Source organism: Elgaria multicarinata, chromosome 13 (genome assembly GCF_023053635.1).
Source record: "Elgaria multicarinata webbii isolate HBS135686 ecotype San Diego chromosome 13, rElgMul1.1.pri, whole genome shotgun sequence".
Taxonomy (NCBI): Eukaryota; Metazoa; Chordata; class Lepidosauria; order Squamata; family Anguidae; genus Elgaria; species Elgaria multicarinata.
In genome coordinates, this window is record NC_086183.1 from 24073395 (window position 1) to 24096028 (window position 22634).

The following is a 22634-nucleotide window of genomic DNA, read 5'->3' on the forward strand; positions in this document are numbered from 1 at the left end:
CACATGGTGTTTGTTTACTTCTTCTTTCTTCTCCAGGGAGAAAGAGGAAGTATTGTGGGATAGGAGCGGGAGTGGAGAAGTGATAGTAGGGAACCGTGATCCCCCCCAATTTGTGTTATCTGGCTTGAGGGGGTGCTTCAGGGACCACTGGCCATAAATTGTAATACTTCTTGAATGCCAAAACACTCAGCTAGGGATGTATAAATCTGTTCGGAACTGGGGTCTCTCCATATGGCCGCCATTTTCTCTTTTGGCTACGTGAGCCGCAAACACATCTGTTCAGGTAAGAGAAACAAGATAGTCAGAAGGCGTGGGAATAGTTCAGAAACATAAATAGAGTTAGCAGTTGCAAGTAACCATCTGAATCAGATGCTGAAAAGCACACAACTGCACAGGGTGTGAATGACCACCAAGGACAGCGGAATAAATTGACTAACACAATATAATATAATGTGAACGCAGAACTCACGGGTCAGAGGTGAGAGTTGATAGTTGCACCAATACTTATAAACAGAATTGAGACATTTAACAACAGTTGCATGTATTATAGCAATGAAACTCTGAATTGAAACTGCAAAAGAGCGAGATAAGGTTACAGGAATCCAGATTTACTTCTGTTTCACCATAGCTTCTTCAGAAACTCACTATTATTATGACTGTTAGAGCAGTACAACAATGGAACCAGTTCCCTAGGGAGGTTGTGGGCTCTCCCACACTAGAGTCATTCAAGAGGCAGCTGGACAAGCATCTGTCAGGGTTGCTTTAGAGTGGATTCCTGCATTGAGCAGGGGGTTGGACTCAATGGCCTTTAGGCCCCTTCTAACTCTACTATTCTATGATTCTATGATTCTATGCGTGGAAGGTGGACGGCGTTGTCTGAAGAATGCGCAAAGAAACCATGAGCAGGCAGTAGTGTGCGTGCGATAAAACACTTGTCTGATGACACCCAATGACATTTCTTGTGGTATTTTGGACAATGTGGAATAAAAAGCAGGAAATAACCCGATGAAAGCAGGAAAGGGAATGTGTAGCGTGCCCCAACAGTTATCATTGCATTCCAATACCGCTATAAAGCAGGAGCGTAGATCTAGGCCAGGGGTCGGGAACCTCTTTCAGCCAAGGACTGAAATAAATGTTGGAGACGCTCTCAGGGGCCACATTCCAGTGCTTGGCACGGCCAAAGGCAAAAGGAGGTGGAGCCAAAAGTACAAAAACCAACAGCATATTGTAGATTCAAGCTCATCCTGCCTTAGGAGAGACATTTCAACTGTACAGAATGGAGGAAATCCTTCACAAAAATCCTGCAGATAGATCAGGAAAAGACTGGTGCTCAGGGGAGAAGGGGTGGACCCTAAGGGGGAAGGTGTGGCCATCTGATTAACACTGGAGGGACAGACTGGGACCCTGAGAGGGCCAAATTGGGCCACCAGACCTCAGGCTCCACACCTCTGCTGTAGACTCAGTGGCGGACAATGGCAAAGGGAAGAAGATCTTCCATCAGGTGTAGCAGACGTGTGTTGGGTGGGCTTGTATACTTTGGCTAGCATGTACACAGATGGGCCATGAACATTTCCCAACAACCCTGGTAGGTAGAATTCAGAAGAGTGGGCTGGAGAGATTTCCTATCTCTTGTTAGTGCTGCTGTTTAGGGGGAGCATAGCTTCAGTGCTACTTTTTTTTTTTAGGACAGGGTGATGCCATATGTTTATTTGCAATTTTGATGATGACATAAGGATGGCTACTTCAGGGGGCTGGAGCAGAGACACTGTTAAACAAAACCTCCATGTCAATAGTATTCTGGAAGTCGAATCAGTGCATGTCTACTCAGAAGTCAGCACCCTTTTGTTCAATGGAGCATATTGCTTAAGTAAGTATACACAGGATTGCAATCATAGAATCAACATTTATTAGTTGGGAACAGATCCATGTAAATAAGATTTGTATCTTGCCAAAGGTTGGATTTGATCAGGTCTCGCACAATTTAAAAAAGCAAAACCGGAAATAGCAGCCTTTTGGCCTTCCAGTTGAGAATGGATCCACAGTGCTGGGCTTGCTTTAGTTTCCACCAACCTCGCATCCTTTTCTGATCTGAATTGCCCTCCTGGAGCTGTTCTTTCCCTTGTGGGTGAAAACATACAGTACAGATTGGATGGGTCATACTTTGAACAGACTTATTGAAATCAACAGGACTTGTTAGTCATGATGTACTTAAGTCTAGTTGATTTCAATGGACCCAACCCTATCTCAATACTCAGAAGACACTGTTATCAAGTACTTCCTTCCCACCATCAATTTCTAATAAGCGATTCCTCACACGAGTTTTAAATGCATTTTGGCTAGTATACACAGTTTTTTCAGGTTGTTTCCCAAATATAACACATTTTAAACATTATTTCCACTAATACATTGCATTTTTGTGTGTAGCTTTCCCTAATACACACATCTGTGTATGCATTTTAAGATTGGAAAACTCAGAGAAGTAAATGTTTTGAAGGACAGCTGAATTTTGCTTTGCTTATTGGTTTGAAAGTGAGAAATTCGGTAAGGTTGCTTTGAAATGCAAACCAAACCAATTGGGCCTCACTTCTGTTTTGAACCACTGATCTTCTATTGGAAAGCAATTATGTTTTTCTGACATATCTTCTCACAGGAAGCACAAGCATTCTTTTCACATTGAAAACATTCAGGGCAGCCTATTGCAGACTAAACCAAGACAGCAGATGTAGTATAAAGGCATGTGTAATGCAGCAGGTGGCAGAGCTTGAGCATCCATTGATGATATGGAATTGGGGGTGTTCTAAGTGTGCTCCTGTTTTCATCTGTGAAATGTTGGAGAATACAGGTCATGGGGGAATGGGGATCATACCAGGGTAGGTGAGAAATGAGATGGTCCAGAGGAACAAGAGGTCGAGGAGAAGGCTGGAGGAAGGAACCTAGGAGAGATGCACTTAAAAGGAGGTGATCTAAACCCATCTCAAGATTTTAAGGTGTCAGATATTTTGTCTTTGGTAATACTGGGGCCATTCATAGAGGTGTTATCTCACCATCAAAAGAGCCCACAGTTCATATGTGACGCTTGGTGCCAAACCATTTTCTCATCCCAATGTTATTGTTTCAGTTTGGGGTATTTTTGTATCATAGAGCTGGATAACGCATGAAGCCCACTTGACGTGGATGGGCCACTTCAAATCTATCAGCGGGCAGAATTCTCAGAATAACTGCTGTCACCTGAAATGCATAGCTTGGCGGTTTATATATTCTGGCCATGAAGTCAAGCAGGAAGAAATGATGTGATGTACAATGCGCATGTGAATCAGCCCCTGGTCCTATAATGAATGATTCAAACAGAACGATATACAATCAGCATTATGATATTTAAAATTATGGCCCCGATCCCCAACCCGAGTGCTGTGTGGGATAAGATGCATGCCACCTTGGAGTATTGCTGGGCTGCCATGTTGTTTCCAGCGTTGTTGGCATCTCGGGTCTGGGAAGGAAGAGAGAGAAGTGATGGGTTGTCAGGAGCTCCAAACTATCATCTTGCCAAGTGGTAATCTGATCGACTGAGGTAAGGTAGCTCCTCAGTATAGGGTGTTTTGTGCCACCCATGCATCCACTTGCCATCACAACCACCATATTCATGAAACTGATGGAAGTAATGTGCAAAACAATGCACATTGTTTTGTACATTACTTCCATCAGTAATGTTCAATGCACAATGCACAGATATCCCAGTGTTCTGCAGTGGCATGTTATAGCTCCAAACAAACACTCAAGTGAGCTCTAGCCCACAAAAATGGATGCCATTATAAATTTGTGTGTCACAGCAGACTTTCCTGTGTTTGCCTCCGGATGTTTCTGCTTAGGAGTTAAATGTGCTTTAGCAAGTTGCATATCCTTTCTGCAACCACAAACAGCCACGTTGTTCTCTAGCATTCATTCCCCTTCATTGGGCCTCTTCTATGTAGAAGATAGAGACACCCCCTCCCAGGGCTTCTATTGTGGGTGTAAAGGACCATTAATCAATTTCTTGAAGCCCTGACTGCCCCCCCAAACTTAGCCAAATTAACATACATCTCATAAGAACATAAAGAACATAAGAAGCATCACGCTGGATCAGACCTAGGGCCCGTCTTGTCCAGCATTCTGTTCACAAAGTGGCCAGCCAGCTGTTGGCGAGGGACCCATAAAGCAGGACACAGTGCAACAGCATGCTTCCAACCATGTTCCCCAGCAACTGGTGCACACAGGCTTACTGCCTCAGATACAGGAGGTAGCACATACTCATCAGGACTAGTAGCCATTGATTGCCTTCTCCCCAGGAATTTATCCAACCCCCCTTTTAAAGCCATCCAAATTGGAGTCCCTCATAGTCGTGCCAAGGGGGTCAACACAAGCACTCTATCTGGTTGCCTCTCTTCACCCCCCCACCCCCACCCCACCCCCACCCCCACACCGCCTCACCTTCACAGAGAAAACCAGAGCAGCAATCCCTATGGGTAGGCAGCAGCAAAGCATGGTAAAGATGGAGTAGCCCATATAATCATTTTCCTTTACAGGTTGGGCAAATCTGACGACGACGATCTGTGGCGCCTGAAAGACTGGACCTTGATTAACTCCTGCACCAGGTGTGGCACGATAAGGTTGGTACTCGGGTGGCATTAGGGGAGGTGCCCCATAATCCATTGTGGGTGCTGATGGAACAGGTTCTATGTAGGGCTGCTTATCAGTGTAGGGGAGTAGATTTTGAGTGACAGGAGGATCGACTACAATGTTCTGGTAGATTGGCTTGCTCATAGTGCAGGTCTTCCCTTTTTCCTTGTTGTCACAGTCTCTCCCCCTTTCTCAATATGGTCCTTCTTTTCAGCTGGCCTGTTTATCTGCTGGGTGTCCTGTATGCTCTCTCTCTCTCCTCCTTTGCACCCTCAGTCCTTTGCCGTTCTCCTCCTGTGGACTGAATCTTCTTTGGTCTGGATGCTTGCTTGATCACACAGGCTTCTTTGCTTTGCTTCTCTGCCTATGGAACACCTATGGATTGCTCGGGTCTTGGATGGAGTGACTTTGCTGTGCCTTGCAGCCCAGAAGAATGAGCGGGTAGAGTGGAAATGTGGCAACAAATAACCCAGTCAGATGGATTTGCACTAGGTATGAAAACTCGAGTTAGGGGAAAACATTTCCCTGAAGCGGAGTGCTGTAATTTCAGTTCCTCCTTCTTTGTGGTGGAAACACGCATCCCCCTCCCATATCCTCCACCGATTCACAGCCAAAAATAGGCACGGGCTTCTAGCACACGATATTCATACCAAGGATCACTTTGCAAGCTTCACCACCTCCTCTGTTATGTATTGTTGAAGGTTCTTCACCTCTTGCCGTAGCCATTGATTCTGCAATTTCCCTGTCATCCAAGAACTGAAAAAATGCCAAGATGGCAGCAGTTCTTTCGGTTAAGGACATTGTCTTGCTGCCTGTTCGAAACCACACCTCGTGGTTGCAGTGTGCGAAATGGTAGGCTGCACCACTCTACGATGCTTCCTCTACCCATTTAGAGAAGGGAGTCCTTGAGGGACTTAATGTTAAATGTTATGAAAGCACAACACTGGCAACACCCAGAAACAATGTTTTAACAAGACGTCCCCAATGACTTATTATATATTGTTGAAGACTCATCATCACCATGTCCTCTGATGGCTGAGTCTGAAAAAGACCGAGAGGACTACAGTTTGTTCCTTAAAGTCACGCTCAAAAAGCATAATTGTTGAAAATTCTCTTTGGGCCATGGACAGAGCTCCCTACACGTTCTAGCACCTCTGAATTTTCATGCTCTTCAACTTGTGAAGGAAGTTTCATTTTTTGTTTTAGCTAGGAGAGGGCAACTAGTACCTAAATCTCATCACCGCTGGGCTAGTTCAGTGTCTTTACCCCTTTCATCTCATTTGTTAAAGCATGTAGCACGATCTAGTCTGCAGGGAAAAATCCTTTGAGATGTCAAACGTATGGAGTAAAACCTTAGCTTCCAAATATAAGAAGCTTTATTAAGATCAGGGATGAGGGAGAAATCAGAGAGGTAGCACTGAAAACAAGTAAAACAGGTTGCTGGCTGACCACACAATCCTAGGCATATCTACTCAGAAGTAGATCCCATTGAGTTCATTGAGACTTACTTCCAGCTGGTTGGCTATAGGATTGCAGGCAGCCAATTTTGCATATACAGAGCCATTGTAAAGAGAGATTACAAATCTATTTGTAAGGTGCAAAGTCAAGCTGCTTGTTCAGTGAAGGAGAACAAGATGACAAAAGCATGATAAATGTCATATAAGCCCTGTTTGTATCCCTGTAGTCTTGAACCAGACCTACACCTTGGGTCCAGTCCTTACGATCCCATCATGGTAACACTATTCCCCTCAATGAGCCTCATCAGATGGGGGGAAATCACATTTCCCTTTGGCCTCCTCTTGCTGTCCCACAATAGCGATGATCTCTTTACATGGAGAAAGAAAGTGGAAGCAGCAATGACCACGTGGCACATTCAGTGGATGTTTTTTATTGCGCTGCTTTTGCTGCACACAGCAGGAAATTGCAGCAAGTTTTGCTTTAAAAAAATACATAAGATTTACCGGGGTCTTTTAGGAAATGGAATGTGCCGCCATTTCCTGCTGTGTGCAGGAAAGCGGTGCAATAAAAACGGTCCCTGAATGGGCCACATGGTGTTTGTTTACTTCTTCTTTCTTCTCCAGGAAGAAAGAGGAAGTATTGTGGGATAGGAGCGGGAGTGGAGAAGCGATAGTAGGGAACCGTGATCCCCCCCGATTTGCTGCACACAGCAGGAAATTGCAGCAGTTTTGCTTTTAAAACAACAACATCAGATTAACCGGGGTCTATTTTGTTGTGAAAAAAAGACTAGAAGGGGTGGGAGACACGCGGGAGTTGGACGGCGTTGTCTGAAGAATGCTCAAAGAAACCATGAGCGGGCAGTAGTGTGTGTGCGATAAAACACTTGTCTGATGACACCCAATGACATATCTTGTGGTATTTTGGACAATGTGGAATAAAAAGCTGGAAATAACCCGGTGAAAGCAGTATAAGGAATGTGTAATATGCCCCAACAGTTATCAGTGCATTCAAACCACTATAAAGCGGTAATGTAGATCTCGCCCAGGGGTCAAGAACCACTTTCAGCCCAAGGACTGAAACAAATGTTGGAGAAGCTCTCAGGGGCCACATTCCAGCACTGTGCAGGCTAAAGGCAAAAGAAGATGGAGCCAAAAGTACAAAAAAAGGACAGCATATTGTAGATTCAAGCTCCTCCTGCCTTAGGAGAGGATTTTCAACCATACAGAATGGAGGAAATACTGCACAAAAATCAGGAAACCTCAGGGGAGAAGGGGCGGGTTAGGGAGAAAAGGTGTAGCTATCTGATTAACCCTGGAGGGGCAGATTGAGATCCCAGGAGCACCGGATTGAGGCCTCAGACATGAAGCTCCATACCTGTGCTGTAGACTCAGTGGAGGACAATAGCAGAAGGAAGAAGATCCTCCATCAGGTGTAGCAGATGTGTGTTGAATGGGCTTGTACACTTTGGCCAGCATGTACACAGATGGGCCATGAACATTTTCCAACAACCTTGGTATGTAGAATTCAGAGGTGTGGACTGGAGAGATTTCCTATCTCTTCTTAGTGCTTCTGTTTAGGGGGAGCATAGCTTGAGTGCTACTTTTTTAAAGGACATTTTTGATGAAGATCTAAGGATTGCACTTCAGGGGGCTGGAGCAGAGACACAGTTAAACAAAAGCTCAATGTCCATAGCATTTTGGAAGTTGAATCAATGCATGTCTGCTCAGAAGTCAGCACCCTTTTGTTCAATGGAGCATATTCCTTAATACACAGGATTGCAGTCTTAGAATCAACATTTTTTAGTTGGGAATAAATCCATGTAAATAAGATTTGTATTTTGCCAAATGTTGGATTTGATCAGATCTCCCACAATTTAAAAAAACAAAACCGGCAATAGCAGCCTTTGGGCCTTCCAGTTGAGAATGGATCCACAGTGCTGGGCTTGCTTTAGTTTCCACCAACCTTGCATCCTTTTCTGATCTGAATTGCCCTCCTGGAGCTGTTCTTTCCCTTGTGCATGAAAACATACAGTACAGCTTCGATCATACTTCGAACAGACTTATTTAATCAACATGACTTGTTAGTCATGATGTACTTAAGTCTAGTTGATTTCAATGGACCCAACCCTATCTCAATACACAGAAGACACTGTTATCAAGTACTTCCTTCCCACCATTAATTTCTAATAAGCGATTCCTCACATGAGTTTTAAATGCATTTTGGCTAGTATACACAGTTTTTTCAAGTTGTTTCTCAAATATAACACATTTTAAACATTATTTCCACTAATACATTGCATTTTTGTGTGTAGCTTTCCCTAATACACACATCTGTGTATGCATTTTAAGATTGGAAAACTCAGAGAAGTAAATGTTTTGAAGGACAGCTGAATTTTGCTTTGCATATTGGTTTGAAAGTGAGAAATTCGGTAAGGTTGCTTTGAAATGCAAACCAAACCAATTGGGCGTCACCTCTGCTTTGAACCACTTCCAATAGTGGTTCCAACCCATCATCTATTGGAAGGCAATTACGCTTTTCTGGCATATCTTCTCACAGGAAGCACAAGCATTCTTTTCACATTGAAAACATTCAGGGCAGCCTATTGCAGACTAAACCAAGGCCTCATCTACACCAAGCAGGATTTAGCACTATGAAACTGGTATGAAAGCATTATATAAAAGGCAGGAGCCACACTTCTGCTGTATTTATTACGTTTTTATACCACCCAATAGCTGAAGCTCTTTGGGCAGTTCACAAAAATTAAAACTGTGAAAAGCATAATAAAACAACCAACAGTCTAAAAACACAAATACAAAATATAATATAAAAAGCAAAACAAGGATAAAACCACCCAGCAGAAATAGATATAGATTAAAATACAGAATTAAAACGGCAAAGTTTGAATTTAAGTTAAATTAGTATTGAAGTGTACTGACAACTGTTGGGTCCCATTGACACATACCATACGCCACTTTCATGCCACTTTCATGGTGTGGCTCCTGCCTCTTATATACCACTTTATTACCGCTATATCGTGCTCAGTGTAGATTAGGCCCAAGACAGCAGATGAAGTATAGAGGCATGTGTAATAGGGCAGGCGGCAGAGCCTGAGAATCAATTAATGATATGGAAATGGGGGTGTTGTAAGTGTGCTCCTGTTTTCATCTGGGAAATGTTAGAGAATAGAGGTCATAGGATAATGGGGAGGCTACGCGTGGGGTGGGGTGAGTGGGAAATGGGATGGTCCAGAGGAACAAGAGGTCGAGGAGAAGGCTGGAGGAAGGAATCTAGGAGTGATGCACTTAAGAGGAGGTGATCTAAACCCATCTCAAGATTTTAAGATGACAAATATTTTGTCTTTGGCAATACTGGGGGCATTCATAAGAGCCAACAGTTCATATGTGGCACTTGGAGCCAAACCTTTTTCTCATCCCAATGTTATAGTTTCAGTTTGGGTTATTTGTGTATCATAGAGCTGGATGACACATGAAGCCCACTTGACATGGATGGGCCACTTCAAACCTATAAGCGGGCAGAATTCTCAGAATAACTGCTCTCACTTGAAATGCATAGCTTGGCAGTTTATATATTCTGGCCGTGAAGTCAAGTGGGAGGAAACAATGTATGCACACATGAGCCAGGCCTGCGATTGTTTTAAGCAATGATTCAAAGAGTATGGCGTGAAATCAAGATTGTGTGTCGGGCGTGAACTCCTTAGAGTAGGAATGTTGGAAAAAATCCTCCTCAGGGACGGGTTGCTACATCCTGAACGATGTTTGTTGCAGTAATATAAGCTGTGGTGTAAAAAATTGTGATTAAGATGATATATACAATCGAGCACCCAATCCCCACCCCGAGTGCTGTGTGGGATAAGATGCGTGCCAGCCTGGAGTATTGTCGAGCCTCTGTGTTGTTTCCAGCACGGTTGGCATCTCGGGTCTGGGAAGAAAGAGAGAGAAGTGATGGATTAGTGCTTTTTTTTTTTTTAATGCAACTGGAGAATATCTCCTGCATGCAGAAATATGTGTTTGAAGTCAGTATGGCCACACCCACTGATGTGGTGAGCATGGGTGGTCACAGAACACTTATTTTCCGGATGTCAGACTGGTGAGACTAAGGCCACAGCTAGACCTAAGGTTTATCCTGGGATCATCCAGGGTTCGCCCCTGCCTGAGCGCTGGATCCCCTGTGTGTCACCTAGATGAACAGGTTTGACCCCTGGACGAACCAGGGATAAACCTTAGGTCTAGCTATGGCCTAAGGCCCTTTCTACACCATCCATTTTCCCCAGGATCATCCCTGTGCATCCAAATGATGCACAGCGGATCCCAGGATCAGGGAGGGATTATCCCTCCATTTCCCTGGGAGAACTGAAACCACAGTTATCCCGGTTTCACCTGCAGTCCTGGGATTATCCCAAGGATCGTGGGGTGTGTGGGCGCCCACCCCAGCTTCTTCCCTCTTTCCTGCGAGAAGTGGCGATCATCAGAGGGAAGGAGCTGGGACGAGGGGAGTCCGGGGCCAGCGGGGGTGAGGTGTGGACTCTTTTTTGTCTTTCTTTTTTTTTACTTTAATTTTTGCTGGAGCTTGAGTGCGCTCCAGCTCTTTCGGGTTTTTTTTAAAAAAGGCGTCCGTGACGGGTGCGACAACCATGATGTTGTGTGTCCCATGTGGACTGAGGGCGACGATCCCAGAAGCAGGTAAGTCTGGGACCACCCTCCCTCCCTCCCTCTACACCCATAGGTATAGAAAGGGCCTCAGAGAAAAGTAACTTGCCCAAGAACCTAAGTTCACAGCAGAGGTGGGGTCTGAGCTCCAAAACATAAAACCACTCTGTTGAACTCAAATAAAGATGGTGCTAGAGGGAAGTGCTTTATTTTGCAACAAGCCAGCTTCTCATCTATCTATCTATCTATCTATCTATCTATAAAACAAAATCAGAAAGAGCAGGAATCCTGGCAGGCACCTAGAGAGGTGTCTCTGGCCAAATTGGTGTCATAGAATCATAGAATAGCAGAGTTGGAAGGGGCCTACAAGGCCATCGAGTCCAACCCCCTGCTCAATGCAGGAATCCACCCTAAAGCATCCCTGACAGATGGTTGTCCAGCTGCCTCCATAGGCACCATGGTGGAGATCCCAGGTTTAGTGTGTGGTTATTCTCAAGTATCGTTTATTTGTGTTTTATTTTTCTTTAGTTTTTTAAAAATACAGCTTCATAACTCATAATTTTGCAAGCCATTGAAGTTGGCTAGTTTCAAACGAATCACAGTTGCTTGGATGACATCATAAGCTGTGGTCTAACAAAAAATGGGTTTGTTTCTGCCGCAATAAATTATGGTTTAGCATGATCTCTGAACAGAGGAATTCTATTTGATACTGACTGGAGCAGAGAATAGCATTATTGCCTTAGAGATGTCGGACCTGGCCATGGTGACACATGCCTTAGTTACATCCCGATTGGATTACTGTAATGTGCTCTATGTGGGGCTGCCTTTGAAGACTGTTCGGAAACCTCAGCTGGTTCAAAGAGCTGCAGCCACTGCCAGAGTGTTGACTGGGGCTGGTTACAGGGATCATACAACTCCCCTATTAAAACAGCTCCACTGGCTTCCAGTTTGTTTCCGGGGACAATTCAAAGTGACAGTTATGACCTATAAAGCCCTATAAGGCTTGGGTCCAGGTGATCTGAAAGATTGTATTCTCCCTTTAAAGCCTGCCTGTGCTTTACAATCTTCAGGGGAAGCCCTTCTTTCAGTCCCACCACCATCACAAGCGCGCCTGGTGGGAACGCGGGACAGGGCCTTCTCAGTGGTTGCTCCAGTGCTCTGGAACTCTCTTTCTAGGGAAGCTAGACGGGGTCCCTCTTGATGTGCTTTAGGAGGCAGGTAAGACTTTTTTTGTTTTGTTCCAGCAGGCCTTTGGCGAACAATTGGGACCTCTATCTGTGCCAAAGACTTTTAAAACTGTCATTTTAAATGTTTAAGTTTTTTTTAACATTGGAATATATTTAATATATTTTTAACTTTGTATATTTCTATTTATAGGTTTTACATATATGTTTTAAATTTTGTAATGCCGCCTTGAGGCCCAGCATTGGACAAAAGGTGTGATAGTAACAACAACAATTATAATAATCTGCATGCTCTTGCCGAAGTTCAAATAATCCTTTAGCAATCTTCAAGTTATTTCCCCATCCACCAAAAACATGCAGAATAATTGTCCCTAAGGTATGTCATCCTTTCAAAACTTCTTCTTTTTTTTGTAATATCCGCTTCTGCCTTGCCACAATTTGTCCCCTCCGAAATCTATCGCACAGACAGTGACAATCTCCACAACCTATTTAATGCCTCTATATATTGCCTTCTCTTGATTGCACACACGCCGACATCTCTTTACTGACCGATAGAGATAGCTCACTTGCAAGGAGCACTTGCATAACGCACAACAGCAGAGACCCTTTTCAAAGTGTGGAGTCTAGAGAAAATAAGAATCGTGTCTGTTACAAATGCTCTTCCATCAAATAATTGTGGCTCTTGAGCTGGTGGCCTCTTATCCACCACTGGATGCCATCCTGACCTAAGGTGGGTCAGCCCCGTGGCTCCGCTACCGTTGTCTTCTTTGTCATCATTTTGTTTTAAACGGAGAGAGGAAAGAGAGAAAGTAAGAAAGTGAATGAGAAAGGGAGAAAACAAAATAAAAAAGGCACAGAGATAGATAAGATGGACATATCGAGTGAAAGATCAGGAAGATAGAAATATTTATATTTATTTTATTTTATTTATTACATTTTTATACTGCCCAATAGCCAAAGCTCTCTGGGCGGTTCACGAAACTTAAAACCATGAAGAACATAGTAAAACAACCAACAGTCTAAAAACACAAATACAAAATACAATATAAAAAGCACAACCAGGGTAAAACCACACAGCAGAAATTGATATATGTTAAAATACGGAATTAAAACAGCAAAGTTTAAAATTTAAGTTAAATTAGGTGTTAAAATACTGAGAAAATAAAAAGGTCTTCAGCTGGCGATGAAAGGAGTACAGTGTAGGCGCCAGGCGGACCTCTCTGGGGAGGTCGTTCCACAGCCGGGGTGCCCCAGGAGAGAAAGCCCTCCTCCTAATAGCCGCCTGCCTCACTTCCTTTGGCAAGAGCTCACGAAGAAGGACCCCTGTGGATGATCTTAAGGTCTGGGCAGGTACATACGGGAGGAGGCGTTCGTTCAAATAACCTGGCCCCAAGCCGTTTAGGGCACTTTGAATGTTAGTACCAGCACTTTGAATCGGGCCCGGACCTGGACTGGCAGCCAATGAAGTTGTAAAAGGACTAGCATGATGTGGACTCGCTGGCCAGTCCCTGTTAGCAATCGTGCTGCCCTGTTTTTTTGTACCAGCTCTAGCGTCCTATATCTCAACCCCTCCCTTATCTTCCTCCTTTGTCACAACTACTCACAAATTTGCCCCTTGTTGTGTTAAATGGGATAGTGTTTCTCTCCTGATCTTGCCTATTGCATAGAGGGGAGCAAGAACGTGCCTGCCGTCCAAGCCCTCATCTTGACGATATCGGGTCTGCAGCAGGGGGCGCATTGGTGCTCCTTCCAACCCTCTACAGGGGAAGGAGTGCAGTTGCGGGCTTTCCAATTGGCGCCACTGCTGCCACGCCCGCCCACCTGAGAACACCATTCTGGGGCGCCTGGGAGCATCCGCGCCCCCTCTTCCAAGGTTAGGGGTTTTTTTTTTAAAAAAAAATGGCCTAAATTTAGTTCTTTTTTCTTTCCTTCATTCCTTTTCTTTTTAAAGCTGTAAATGCGAAGGATCACATTTACAGCTAAATGGGGGGAACAAGAAGGGGAGGAATGGGGTGCTCCCTCCTTCACAGAATATCCAACCCCCCCTTTGATTTTTTTTTAAAACCAAGGTTCCGCAAAGGCGCAGAGCCTTGCTCCAAGCTAAAATGTTGGGTTAAGTGCCTGACTTTTTTTTAGGGCGGAGCTTTGGGGCTTTACCCCTGTATCACTTCGGAGTGGCGGCTGTGTCATGTAGATCACCTGCTGCCACTCTGAAGCTACCGCGGGGCGAAAGCTCCCATCTAGACAAGCCCCTAGTATGCCTAATGCACTTGCTCTGCCTCCAATACTCCTGCGCCTTCACAGGGAGATGTAGCCTACGCACATAAAATCCATTACACGTAGGTCCAAATTGTGCCACTGATTTCCAGATTTTATACGAGAAACTGACCGCATAATCTTACCCTCTGCCCATTGGATTTTCTTTTTGGGTAGTTCATATTCAGATGCTGCATCTCTACGACAATGGAACCAGTTACCTAGGGAGGTTGTGGGCTCTCCCACACTAGAGGCCTTCAAGAGGCAGCTGGACAACCATCTGTCAGGTAGGCTTTAGGGTGGATTCCTGCATTGAGTGGGGGGTTGGACTCGATGGCCTTATAAGCTCCTTCCAACTCTACTATTCTATGATTTTATGCACATATATTCCAGAGTTCAGCAGTGGAATGTTATCCCTCTGCTCTGGCTCACATAAATGAAACCCACAAAACATCTGTTTGCCTACAAGCTGTCACAAGACTCTTTCTTGTTTTTGCTGTACTAGGCGAACACAGCTAACCCACCAGGTGATTCTGCCTAAGAGTAATATGCCCCTTAGTAAGCTCCATTTCCTCTCTACAACGGCCACTGCACACTTCATGCTGTATCATTCTGTTGCTTTTATGGTCTGTCTTCCCTGCAGAGGTTTAGAGACATCCTTCCATAGTGCATCAGATCAGTTAAAGCACATCACTCCAATTAAGGCCATTGGTGATGAAGTTGCGGGTGGTGGGGAAGCGAGGGGAGGCGTGGAGGCACCCGACTGGCTGCCTCACTATCAGGCCACGAGGCAGGCAGGGGTGGGGGGCGATCATTTATAAGGCGGATCGCCCTCTCTTCAGCCTCTCCTTCGTTTCGTGGCTCCCTCCCCGTGAACAGTGTGGACTTGCTGGTTGGCCTTCGGGGGGGCCTAGTAGGATTTTTTTGCTCTCAAAATCTCTTTTACAATGGGAAGTTTTTTTCGCCTACTTCATACTATAAGACAGCAGGGGAGTATTAATTAAGTTAATTGGGCTTGATTGATCGCATTTATCTTGGGGGCAGGTGTACGGGCATCAGGAACAAGGTTAGGTTTGGTGAGCCCCTTTTAGGCACTGTTGTAGTGATTGGTGACTTCTGAGGCTCACATCTGGGAGTACTGCTACACCAGATGATGGGATAATGGTTACCTCTGAGGCCAACCTTACTCACTTACAACGTGAAAAGTTTACAAAGTTTTGCAACGTGAGTGGGACTGACATCGGAAGGTCTCCCTACCCCAAAAGGGGAATCGGGATGGGGAGTGACTTCTAAGCACCACCCATCTGGATACGTGGGGCTCGCCCGATCCCAATACGGCCTACAAGTGGCCTAGTTAGGATGCCCGTTTAGGCCTCCATCACCAGTTGCTCAATTTAAATAAATGTGGACCTATTTTAAATCCAACACTGTTGTCCCGTTATTTCGCCATCCACTTCTGCAATGGATGCAAAGGACCATTAATCAAATTCTGAAGCCCTGTCTCCCTCCACTACCCCAAATTCAGATAGATTGTTGTCCATCCCATAGTGTTTTAAAAACAGTAGCTAAGGGGAGCCATCACATAAATGGTCAGTCTTTGGCCCAGTTCAGAAGACATGTTAAACCACAGTGGTTAAGGCATCTTCCTCTTCTTCAACAAAAAAGCCTTAACCACCATGGTTTAAAGTGTCTTCTGAACAGGGTCTTTATCTCTCTCTCTTTTTTACACACACACACACAGAGAGAGAGAAACACTCACCTTTATAGAGTAAATCAAGGCAGCAATCCCCACAGGTAGGAAACAGCAAAGCATGGTAAAGATGGAATAGGCCAGGTAATCAGGTTCTGTCGTGGGCTGGACAGAAGTGACGAAGACGGTCTGTGGAGGCTGAAAGACTGGTGCCTGGTTGACTCCTGCACCAGGGGCACCATAATAAGTTTGATACTGGGGTGGCATGGGCGAAGGTGCCCCATTGTTCATAGGGAGTGCCGACAGAGCAGGTTCTCCATAGGGCTGTTTCTCAGAGAAGGGCGGTAGATTCTGCGCAGCAGCAACCTTCTCTTCATTTGGGTTGCTCATATTGTCTTCTTTTCTCTTCTCTTCCCTCCCGTCCTCTTTGCAGTTCTGCAAGGGCCCTCTCTCCTCCCTTCTCAATATGTTCCTCCTTTTGGGCTGGCCTATTATCTGCTAGGTGCCCTGTTCTCTCTCTTCCTTGGCACCTTCAATCTTGCAATTGAATCTTCTTTTGATCCGGATGCTTGCTTGATCATATGGGCTGCTCTGCTTTGCTTCTCTGTCTAAGGAACGCCTCTGGGTTGCTCTGGGTCTTGGACTGAATGATTTTGCTGTGCTTTCCAGCCCAGGAGGATAAGTGGGTAGAATGTAAATGAAGCAATTTATATCCCAATCAGACAGATTAGTACTAGGTGTTGAAACATTGCTAAAAGGAAAGACATTTCCCAAAAGCAGAGTGGTGCATTTCCGCTTCCACCTTATTTTGGTGGACACACACACACACACACACACACACACGCCATTACTGTTTCACAGCTGAAAGAAAGTACAGGCTTCTAGCAACTAGGGTGACCATATGACCAGATCTGCCCGGATTTGTCCGGGTTTTGATGGCAAATCTGGGAGGGGGAGGAGAAATCCGGATTTTTTCCAAAGAGCAGTCTAATGGGAATTAACAAAAATGCTTATAATTCTGTCATTTTTAAGATAAAGACATGAAACTTGGCACAATGGTAGCTCTTAGTAAGGGCTTTAGTCATACCAAATTTGAAACAGATCCGTTCATCTATTGATTTTTTAGGATTTTTTTAAAAATTGAGGTTTTAAAATTATTATTTTTAAAATTGTCATTTTTAAAGATAAAGAGCTGAAACTTTGTACCATGATAGGATTTAGGTAGAGCTTTAGCCACACCAAATTTGAAACAGATCCGTTCATCCATTGATTTTTTAGGATTTTTTTTAAAAATGAGGTTTTAAAATTATTATTTTTGAACTGTCATTTTTAAAGATAAAGAGCTGAAAGTTGGCACAAAGATAGCTTTTAGGTAGAGCTTTAGCCATACCAAATTTGAAACAGATCTGGGGCCAGTAGCAAACCCTGTTAACAACAACAGCAGCTTGCAATGAGTGAAGATACAGTCAGAAAAGATATTTGAGGGAAGGGGAGAATGTTACACACAGAGTATAGCAAAAGCTTCAAAGTACAGCAAAACCTACAAAAGTAGGAGTGAATGAAGTTAATTTCAGATACATTGAATCTCTCACTTGTTCTTTATTTCAGTGATTTTAACATTAAGATGAGAACAGATTTGTCTTAAATGTGTGCTGTAAAATCAGACATGTGACCAAGGCTATGTTCAGGTGGGCATGCCCTCTTGGTACTGGACACGCCCCCTTGGGGGCGACCATGTTGTCCTCCTTTTTGGTTTCCAAAATATGGTCACCCTACTAGCAACTGTATTGATATCAAGGATCACTTTGCCAGCCACATCAGCTACAGTATTACTTATTGCTGAAGATCATCTGTCAGGTATGGTTTAAGGAGGATTCCTGCATTGAGCAGGGGGTTGGATTCGATGGCCTTATAGGCCTCTTCCAACTCTACTATTCTTTGATTCTATGAGCCAGTATCCAAGGCAGTAAGCTTATATACACCAGTTGTTGGGGAACGTGGGTGGGAGAATGCTGTTGCTCTTGTGACCTGCTTGTGGGTTCCTGGTCGACAGCCGGTTGGCCACTGTGTGAACAGAGTGCTGGACTAGATGGATCCTTGGCCTGATCTAGCAGAGCTCTTTTCATGTTCAAAGGTTCCTGCTCTATTCATTGACTCCTTGGCCTCCACTGATTGAAAAAAATAATGCTAAAATGACAGTGGTTCTTTTGATTAAGGATATACTAGAAGAAAAGACACTACTGTCTTGCTTCCTGTTCAAAACCACACCTCCATAGCTGCATTGCATGAAATGGCAGGCCGGGACGCTCCATGTTGCATCAATGTGGATGCGCATTCAACATTTAGATGCATGTGTACCACAGGCCAGATGTGTCCAGCCACTCAGAGATTGAAATTCTGGAGCTCTTGAGCAAGGGGGCCAAACGTTGAAATTTGATAACGGACGAGGCTAGCAGCACCAGCAAACAATGTTTTACCAAGACATTTCCTAATTACTTATTACATATTGTTGAAAACTTTTGACCGCATGCTGTGTTAATTGATTCTGCAATATCCTTTCCCTCCAGTGATTGAAAAACAAGAAGAGGACAGCATTTTCTTGGGTTAAGGGCATACTCAGAAACATAATTGACCAAAATTCTCTTCTGGCCGTGTGACACTGCTCCACCCAACTGCCCTGCAGAGAAGGCCAGCCTACAGAGTTTCTCCACCCATAATTTCTGCTAGGGATGTGCTCCGCTTCTAATCGGATCGGCGAATTAGAAGCGGAGCGGGGGGCTTCTCCTGCCCTTAAGGTGGAGGCGAAGAGGATTGGGGGCCCGGCGGAGTGTGGCGAAGAGGATCGAGGTGAAGGCGGATCCTTCGCCTTGATCCGGAGCTCCGCCGGAAAGGTAAGTGGGGTTTACCGGGCCCTGCCGCTGTCGCTGTCGCCGATGCGGCGACAGCGGCAGGGCCCGGTAACCCCCCCGCCCTCCTCTCCCTTACCTGCCTCCGTCTGTGGTCCGTCGGCGTCTTCAATTGAGCCCAGACTTCCTGGTTGAACCGCCGGCTCAATTGAAGACGCCGACAGACCGCGGATGGAGGCAGGTAAAGCCCCCCTCTCCCTTGGTCCCTTACCGGGCTCTGCCGCCATTGCCGCATGGGCGGCGACGGCGGCAGGGCCAGGTAACCCCCCCTGCCCTCCTCTCCCTTACCTGCCTCCCTCTGCGGTCCGTCGGCGTCTTCAATTGAGCCTGCGGTTCAACCAGGAAGTCTGGGCCGCTTGTGGCCCAGACTTCCTGGTTGAACCGCCGGCTCAATTGAAGACGCCGACAGACCGCGGACGGAGGCAGGTAAGGCCCCCCTCCCCCTTGGTCCCTTACCGGGCTCTGCTGCCGTCACCGCATGGGCGGCGATGGCGGCAGGGCCCGGTAAACCTCCCGCCCTCCTCTCCCGGCCTTACCTGGTGTCACTCCCCTTCACTGCGGAGCTCCGATTCAGAGCCGGAGCTCCGTGGCGAAGAGGAGCGGAGTATGGGCAGAGCGGCGCGGAGCGGGGGGTCCATGCACATCCCTGATTTCTGCCACCACCCTTCCATTGGCTCTAGATCTTGAGTGACAGAGGCTCTATGTTCAGTGGGCTTTTACCTGGGAAGGGGCAACTAGCAGTTAAATTCTTTGTCATGGCTGAACTAGTTCATCATCTTTCCCCCTTTCCTTCTCCTTGTTAAATCCTGTAGCAAGAATGCATGATCTGGCATACAGTGGACCACACTTCAAGAAAGATGCAGAAAAGCAAGGGGGTTTCAGAGGAGGGCAGAGCTTGTGAAAAGTGGCAGTTTCACATTTGTTTATCGCTGCTGCACAGCCATGCTGCTCTTTCCGCTCTCTTGATCTGGAATGAGATCCTGCACCTACTCAACAGTAAAAATGGGAAAAAGACGTAGTGGCAAACTGGGCACTCGCGGATTTTCACGGGTTCTTCTCGTGATATCGTCTGCCTCCTGTGTGCCTCCTGCCCCTTCTAGCCTTCTTTGTGTGACAAAAATTACCCCAGTAAGGCTGACTTATTTTTAAAGATGGAAGTTGCCACTCTTTCCTTCTGTGTGCAGGAGAAGCAGCGCGATCAAAACGGCCCACTGAATGGTCCATGTTAGGGTGACCAACTGTCAGGATTTCCCCGGATTTGTCCTGGTTTTTGTTCTTTCCATGGTGTCAGGGGGGATTTTCTATAATTTTCAATAATGTCCTGGAATGACACACCTTCCCCTTTAAGGCTGCCATTAGCATAGCAGGAGGGAATTACATGCTTTCTTGAGGCACATAATTCCCCCCCCAGCTCCAATTGAGGTCTTAAAGGGGAAAGTGGGTCATTCATGGACATTATAGAAAAGGCCCCAATTGGAGTGGATGGTGGTGGTGCAGAATGAAATCCTTTTCCCTTCTCCACTCCAATCGGGTTCTTTAAGGTGGCGGGGGAATAACGTACTTTCTGCAGGACTCAGAAAGCGGCTTCCCCCCCACACACACTAGGTGTCCTCTTTTTTGGTTTCCCAAATATGGTCACCCTAGTCCATGTGCACAGTGTTTACTTCCTCTTTCGAAAGAGGAAGTAATGAGGCCAAATGTGACAGTAAGCAAATGCGTTTTTCCCTCTGTGTAATGATGCTCACCGATTTAAAGTCATGGCTATTTGAATTAGGGATGTTGGAGGAATCCTTCTGGGGCAGTGGAGCTATCTGAGCTTTCATCAGCTTGGCCTCCTGGACTTTGTCTCATTTCCCGCAAGATGGACCAACTTGCTTTGCAGTAAGTGAGGCCAGTTCACAGATCTTCTGTTTGATCTTTTAAAATTTGCTTGAATGGAAAGTTGTGCAAATTGCACCCACCATTTGCATAATGACTCAGGTTTCGGCCATAGTTCATGTAATGGATGAGACGTGCGGGCAAACAAAATGTGTGCAGATGTTGGCTTTGATTTATGCAGCTTTCTATTTAACACAGAACAACAGCAACTAACCAGAACAAGCTCCTCCGTTTTGGGGAAAACCCATGACTCAGCTTGCAAGTGCACGCCGAGTTGGAGATCTGGTGTGCTTCAAAGGGGTGGATTTCCTGGCAGCAGTCACCTCTAGTTCGATAGTAAAAGATTCAGAATTAGTGGGAATTCAGGATTAGCAAGAGGGAAAAGTGCCGAAGTGCAGAAGTGCAGAAGTGCCGAAATGGCGTCAGGAAGGCTAAAGCTGTGAATGAGCTGAGATTAGCGAGGGATGCTAAAAGCAATAAAAAGGCTTTCTTCAGATACGTGAGTAGTAAAAGACAGAGGAAAGAAATGGTGGTTCAACTGCTTAATGAGGATGGCAAATTGATAACAGACAACAAACAAAAGGCTGAAGTGCTCAATTCCTACTTTGCCTCGGTCTTCTCCCAAAAGCGGATCTATGACCCCCCTGGAAAAAGTGAAGCAGAAGTTGAGGGGGCAGGATTGCAGTTTGAGATTGATAAACAAATGGTCAAAGAACACCTAATTTCCTTGAATGAGTTCAAATCCCCAGGGCCCGATGAACTGCATCCAAGAGTAATGAAGGAGCTAGCGGAAGAACTCTCAGAACCTTTGTCTATTATCTTTGCAAAATCATGGAAGACGGGTGAGGTGCCGGACGACTGGAGGAGGGCTAACGTTGTCCCTATCTTCAAAAAGGGCAAAAAGGAGGAACCTGGGAACTACAGACCAGTCAGCCTGACATCCATCCCTGGGAAAATTCTGGAGCAGATTATAAAGAAGTCAATCTGTAAACACCTTGAAATCAATGCAATGATTACTAGAAGCCAACATGGATTTGTCAGGAACAAATCCTGTCAGACTAATTTGATCTCATTTTTTGATAGGATAACCTCCCTTGTGGACTGTGGGAATGCTGTGGATGTCATATATCTTGACTTCAGCAAAGCTTTTGACAAAGTACCACATGACATTCTGATTAACAAACTAGCTAAAAGTGGGCTAGATGGAACAATTATTAGGTGGATCCACAGTTGGCTACAGAATCGGACTCAAAGAGTACTTATCAATGGAACCTTCTCAAACTGGGGAGAGGCAACGAGTGGGGTGCCGCAGGGCTCAGTCCTGGGCCCAGTGCTCTTCAACATTTCTAATAATGATTTGGACGAGGAGGTGCAGGGAACGCTGATCAAATTTGCAGATGACACCAAATTGGGTGGGATAGCTAATACCCTGGAAGACAGAAACAAACTTCAAAGTGATCTTGATAGGCTGGAGTGCTGGGCTGAAAACAACAGAATGAAATTTAATAGGGATAAATGCCAAGTTCTACATTTAGGGAATAGAAACCAAAGGCACAGTTACAAGATGGGGGACACTTGGCTCAGCAATACTACAAATGAGAAAGATCTTGGAATTGTTGTAGATCACAAGCTGAATATGAGCCAACAGTGCGATATGGCTGCAAGAAAGGCAAATGCTATTTTGGGCTGCATTAATAGAAGTATAGCTTCCAAATCACGTGAGGTACTGGTTCCTCTCTATTCGGCCCTGGTTAGGCCTCATCTAGAGTATTGCGTCCAGTTCTGGGCTCCACAATTCAAGAGGGACGCAGACAAGCTGGAGCGTGTTCAGAAGAGGGCAACGAGGATGATCAGAGGTCTAGAAACAAAGCCCTATGAAGAGAGACTGAAAGAACTGGGCATGTTTAGCCTGGAGAAGAGAAGATTGAGGGGAGACATGATA

At 45.3% G+C, this 22634-nt stretch overlaps 1 long non-coding RNA gene across 1 annotated transcript; it reads right to left on the reverse strand.

Annotated features, from left to right (window-relative positions):
- Nucleotides 1–1883: 1883 nt before the first annotated feature.
- LOC134407985 (uncharacterized) lies at nucleotides 1884–5076 on the reverse strand. The gene is made up of 2 exons (XR_010026071.1): nucleotides 4465–5076; nucleotides 1884–3487 (listed from the first exon to the last, which is right to left on the reverse strand). It is a non-coding gene; the product is annotated as an uncharacterized LOC134407985 (long non-coding RNA).
- Nucleotides 5077–22634: the final 17558 nt, after the last annotated feature.